Genomic DNA, 6807 nt, shown 5'->3' on the forward strand with positions numbered 1-6807 from the left:
AAGGGGGAAACCCTAGGCTCAGATGGGCCTAAGGCCCACCTAGTGGTGCGCCCCCCCTCTCTCCCCCCTTGGCCGCCCCCTAGATGGGATCTAGGGCTGGCCGCCACCCCTAGGGGTGGAAACCTAGGTGGGGGCGCAGCCCCTCCCTTTCCCCTATATATAGTGGGGGTTTTGGGCTGCCATACACACGATTCAATCTCCCTGTTGGCGCAGCCCTACCCCTCTTCCTCCTCGTCTCTCGTAGTGCTTGGCGAATCCCTGCTAGAGTCCCATGCTCCTCCACCACCACCACGCCGTCGTGTTGCTGCTGGATGGAGTCTTCCCCAACCTCTCCTTCTCCCCTTGCTGGATCAAGGCGTAGGAGACATCACCGGGCTGTACGTGTGTTGAACACGGAGGTGCCGTCCATTCGGCACTAGGATCATCGGTGATTTGGATCACGACGAGTACGACTCCATCAACCCCGTTCACTTGAACGCTTCCGCTTAGCGATCTACAAGGGTATGTAGATGCACTCTCCTTCCCCTCGTTGCTAGATTGCTCCATAGATTGATCTTGGTGATGCGTAGAAAATTTTGAATTTCTGCTACGTTCCCCAACAGTGGCATCATGAGCTAGGTCTATGCGTAGTTTCTATGCACGAGTAGAACACAAGTTGTTGTGGGCGTCGATTTTGTCAATTTGCTTGCCATTACTAGTCTTATCTTGATTCGGCGGCATCGTGGGATGAAGCGGCCCGGACCGACCTTACACGTACTCTTACGTGAGACTGGTTCCACCGACTGACATGCACTAGTTGCATAAGGTGGCTAGCGGGTGTCTGTCTCTCCCACTTTAATCGGATCGGATTCGATGAAAAGGGTCCTTATGAAGGGTAAATAGAAATTGGCATATCACGTTGTGGTTTTCGCGTAGGTAAGAAACGTTCTTGCTAGAAACCTATAGCAGCCACATAAAAACTTGCAACAACAATTAGAGGACGTCTAACTTGTTTTTGCAGCTTATGCCTTGTGATGTGATATGGCCAAAAGGATGTGATGAATGATATATGTGATGTATGAGATTGATCATGTTCTTGTAATAGGAATCACGACTTGCATGTCGATGAGTATGACAACCGGCAGGAGCCATAGGTGTTGTCTTAATTTATTTATGACCTGCGTGTCAACATAAACGTCATGTAATTACTTTACTTTATTGCTAAAGCATTAGCCATAGTAGTAGAAGTAATAGATGACGAGACAACTTCAAGAAGACACGATGATGGAGATCATGGTGTCATGCCGGTGACAACGATGATCATGGAGCCCCGAAGATGGAGATCAAAAGGAGCAAAATGATATTGGCCATATCATGTCACTATTTGATTGCATGTGATGTTTATCATGTTTTACATCTTATTTGCTTAGAACGATGGTAGCTTAAATAAGATGATCCCTCACTAAAATTTCAAGAAAGGAGTTCCCCCTAACTGTGCACCGTTGCGAAGGTTCGTTGTTTCGAAGCACCACGTGATGATCGGGTGTGATAGATTCTAACGTTCGAATACAACGGGTGTAAGCCAGATTTACACAGCAAAAACACTTAGGTTGACTTGACGAGCCTAGCATGTACAGACATGGCCTCAGAACATGGAAGACCGAAAGGTCGAGCATGAGTCGTATAGAAGATACGATCAACATGAAGATGTTCATCGATGTTGACTAGTCCGTCTCACGTGATGATCAGACACGGCCTAGTTGACTCGGATCATGTTTCACTTAGATGACTAGAGGGATGTCTATGTGAGTGGGAGTTCATTAGATGAACTCAATTATCATGAACATAGTCTGAATTGTCTTCGCAAATATGTTGTAGATAAATAGCTCACGTTGTAGCTCCCTGTTTCAATACGTTCCTAGAGAAAGATTAAGTTGAAAGATATTGTAAGCAATGATGCGGACTAGGTCCGTAGTCCGAGGAGTGTCCTCACTGCTACATAGAAGGCTTACGTCTTTGATGCACCGCTCGATGTGCAAACCCCTACAACGTCGTCTGTGGATATTGTGAACACCTGACAGACACATCCTGATGACTACTTGATAGTTTAGTGCACCATACTTTACGGCTTAGAATCGGGATTCCAATGACGTTTTGAACGCCATAAGACATATGGGATGTTCCAAGAGCTGAAATTGGGATTTCAGGATCATGCCCGTGTTGAGAGGTGTGAGACCTCTGACAAGTTCTTTTGCCAACAAGATGGAGGAGAATAGCTCAGCTAGTGAGCATGTGCTCAGAATGTCTGGGTGCTGCAATCACTTAAATCAAGTGGGAGTTAAACTTCCAGATAAGATAGTGATTGATAGAGTTCTCTAGCCACTATCACTAAGCTACTAGATCTTCGTGATGAACTATGACATGCAAGGGATGGAGTTGATCCCGGAGCTGTTCGCGGTGCTTAAGACCGCAATAGGTAGAAATCAAGAAGGAGCATCAAGTGTTGATGGTTTAACAAGACCACTGGTTTCAAGAAGGGCAAGGGCTAGAAGGGAAACTTCAAGGATGGCAAACCAGTTGCTGCTCCAGTGAAGGAACCCAAGGTTGAACACAAACCCGAGACTAAGTGCTTCTATTATAAAGGGAACGGTCACTGGTAGCGGAATTACCCCAAATGCATGGTAGATAAGAAGGCTGGCAACTTCAACAAAATTTATACGTGTTATTAATGTGTACCTCACTAGTACTCCTGGTAGCACCTGGGTATTGGATACCGGTTCAGTTAGTATTATTGGTGAATTGAAGCAAAAGCTACGGACTAAACGGAGACTGGCTGAGGGCGAGGTGACGATGTGTGTTGGAAGTGTTTCCAAAGTTGATGAGATCACCATCGCACGCTCCATCTGCCTTCGGGATTAGTATTGAACCTAGATAAATGTTATCAGGTGTCTACGTTGAGCATGAATATGATTAGATCATGTTCATTGCAATACGGTCATTCATTTAAGTTAGAGAATAATGGTTATTCTGTTTACATGAATGATACCTTTCATGGTCATGCAGCCTATGTGAATGGTTCATTGAATCTCGGTCGTGGTGATACACATGTTCACGCCAAAAGATGTAGAGTTAATAATGATAGTACCACTTTCTCATGGCACTGCCGCTTAGGTCATATTGGCGTAAGATGCATGAAGAAACTCCATGTCAATGGATGTTTGGAGTCACTTGATTTTGAATCACTTGACACATGCGAGCCATGCCTCATGGGCAGGATGACTAAGACCCCGTTTTCAGGTACAATGAAACGGGCAAGTGACTTGTTGGAAATCATACATGCTGATGCGTGTGATCCAATGAGAATTGAAGCGTGCGGTGGATATCGCTATTTTCTCATCTTCACTGACGATTTGAGTAGATATAGGTATATTTACTTAATGAAGCACAAGTCTGAAACGTTTGAAAAGTTCAAGCGATTTCAGAGTGAAGTTAAGAATCATCATAACAAAAAGGGATCATGTTCCTACGATATGATCAAAAGTGGATTTTCTGAGTTATGAGTTTGGCAATCACTTAAGACATTGTGGAATTGTCTCACAATTGAAGCCACCTGGAACACCACAGAGTAATGGTGTGTCCGGACGTCGTAATCGAACCTTATGAGATATGGTGCGATCTATGATGTCTCTTACCGATCTACCATTTTCATTTTGAGGTTATGCGTTAGAGACAGCTGCATTCACTTTAGATAGGACACCATCTAAGTCCGTTGAGACGACGTCGTATGAACATTGGTTTGGCAAGAAACCAAAGTTGTCGTTTCTTAATGTTTGGGGCTGCGATGCTTAAGGCTTCAGCCGGAGAAGCTCGAACCCAAAGCGGACAAACACATCTTCATAGGATACCCAAAGGTGACAGTAGGGTATACCTTCTATCTCAGATCTGAGGGCAAATTGTTTGTCGCTAAGAACGGGTCCTTTCTCGAGAAGGAGTTTATCTCGAAAGAATTGAGTGGGAGGAAGATAGAACTTGATGAGGTTGTCGAACCTTTATTTCTACCAGAGAATGATGCAACACAGAAAGATGTTTTCTGTGGCACCTACGTCTGTTGAATAGGAAGTTAATGATAGTGATCATGAAGCTTCGGATCAAGTTGCTATCGAACCTCGTAGGTCGACAAGGATATGTACTACTCCTAAGTGGTACGGTAATCATGTCTTAGATATCATGTTGTTAGACAACAATGAACCTACGATCTATGGAGAAGCGATGGTGGGCCCGTATTCTGACAAATGGTTAGAAGCCATGAAATCCGAGATAGGATTCATATATCAGAACAAAGTATGGACTTTGGTGGACTTGCCGATGATTGGCAAGCCATTGAGATAAATGGATCTTTAAGAAGAAGACGGACGTGGGTGGTAATGTTACCGTCTATGAAGCTCGACTTACGGGAAAGAGTCTTTTCACAAGTTCAAGGAGTTGACTACAATGAGAATTTCTCACCCGTAGCGATGCTTAAGTCCGTCGGAATCATGTTAGCATTAGCTGTATTTTTCAATGAAATCTGACAGATGGATGTCAAAAACAAGTTTTCTTACCAGTTTTCGTAAGAAAGAGTTGTATGTGATACAATCAAAGTTTTGTCGGTCCTAAGGATGCTAGAAGGTATGCTGGCTCTAGCAATCCTTCTATGGACTAGAGCAAGCATCTCGGAGTCGGAATATATGCTTTGATGGAGTAATCAAAGCTTTTAGGTTTATACAATGTTTGCTAGAAACTTGTATATACAAGAAAGTGAGTGGGAGCACTACAACATTTCTGATAAGTATATGTGGATGACATATTGTTGATTCAAAATGATGTAGAATTTCTGGAAAGCATAAACGGTTGTTTGAAGAGTGTTTTTCAAAGGAAGACCTGGATAAAGCTGCTTACATATTGGGCATCAAGATCTATAGAAATAGATCAAGATGCCTGATGATACTTTCAAAGAACGCACACCTTGACATGTTTTTCAAGGAGTTCAAAATAGATCAGTCAAAGAAGGGGTTCTTACCTGAGTTGTAAGGTGTGAAGTTGAGTAAGACTCAAAGCTTGACCACGGCAGAAGAAAGAGGAAGGACGAAGGTCGTCCCCTATGCTCTTGTCATAGGCTCTATACGGTATGCCATGCTGAGTACCGCACCTGATGTGTGCCTTGCCACATGTCTGGCAAGAGGGTACAAAGGTGATCTAGGACTGGATCACCAGATAGCGGTCAAAATTATCCTTAGAGGAATAAGGAAATGTTTCTCGGTTATGGAGGTGATAAAGAGTTCGACGTAAAGAGTTACATCGATGCAAGCTTAACACCTATACGGATAGCTCTGAGTAGAGATACCAGATACGTATAATGGAGCAATAATTTGGAATAGCTCCAAGTGGAACGTGGTAGCAGCATCTATGACATAAAGTTTTGCGAAATACATAGGGATCTGAATATGGCAAGACCCGTTGACTACAACCTCTCTCACAAATATAACATGATCAAACCCAAAACTCATTGAGTGTTAATCACATAGTGATGTGAACTAGATTATTGAGTCTAGTAAACTCTTTGGATGTTGGTCACATGGTGATGTGACCTGTGAGTGTTAATCACATGGCGATGTGAACTAGATTATTGACTCTAGTGCAAGTGGGAGACTGTTGGAAATATGCCCTAGAGGCAATAATAAATTAGTTATTATTATTATATTTCATTGTTCATGATAATCGTTTATTATCCATGCTATAATTGTATTGATAGGAAACTCAGATATATGTGTGGATACATAGACAACACCATGTCCCTAGTAAGCCTCTAGTTGACTAGCTCGTTGATCAATAGATGATTACGGTTTCCTGACCATGGACATTGGATGTCGTTGATAACGGGATCACATCATTAGGAGAATGATGTGATGGACAAGACCCAATCCTAAGCCTAGCACAAAGATCGTGTAGTTCGTATGCTAAAGCTTTTCTAATGTCAAGTATCATTTCCTTAGACCATGAGATTGTGCAAATCCCGGATACCGTAGGAGTGCTTTGGGTGTGCCAAACGTCACAACGTAACTGGGTGGCTATAAAGGTAGACTACAGGTATCTCCGAAAGTGTCTGTTGGGTTGGCACGAATCGAGACTGGGATTTGTCACTCCGTGTAAACGAAGAGGTTTCTCTGGGCCCACTTGGTAGGACATCATCATAATGTGCACAATGTGATCAAGGAGTTGATCACGGGATGATGTGTTACGGAACGAGTAAAGAGACTTGCCGGTAACGAGATTGAACAAGGTATCGGGATACCGACGATCGAATCTCGGGCAAGTATCGTACCGCTAGACAAAGGGAATTGTATACGGGATTGATTGAATCCTTGACATCGTGGTTCATCCGATGAGATCATCGTGGAGCATGTGGGATCCAACATGGGTATCTAGATCCCACTGTTGGTTATTGACCGGAGAGTTGTCTCGGCCATGTCTGCATGACTCCCGAGCCCGTAGGGTCTACACACTTAAGGTTCGATGATGCTAGGGTTATAGGGAAAGTATGTACGCGGTTACCGAATGGTGTTCGGAGTCCCGGATGAGATTCCGGACATCACGAGGAGTTCCGGAATGGTCCGGAGGTAAAGATTTATATATGGGAAGTCCTATTTTGGTCACCGGAAATGTTTCGGGTGCTATCGGTAACGTACCGGGACCACCGGGAGGGTCCCGGGGGTCCACCAGGTGGGGCTACCTGCCCCAGAGGGTTGCGTGGGCCAAGTGTGAGAGGGGACCAGCCCCAGGTGGGCTGGT

Source organism: Triticum dicoccoides, chromosome 1A (genome assembly GCF_002162155.2).
Source record: "Triticum dicoccoides isolate Atlit2015 ecotype Zavitan chromosome 1A, WEW_v2.0, whole genome shotgun sequence".
NCBI classification, from domain to species: domain Eukaryota; kingdom Viridiplantae; phylum Streptophyta; class Magnoliopsida; order Poales; family Poaceae; genus Triticum; species Triticum dicoccoides.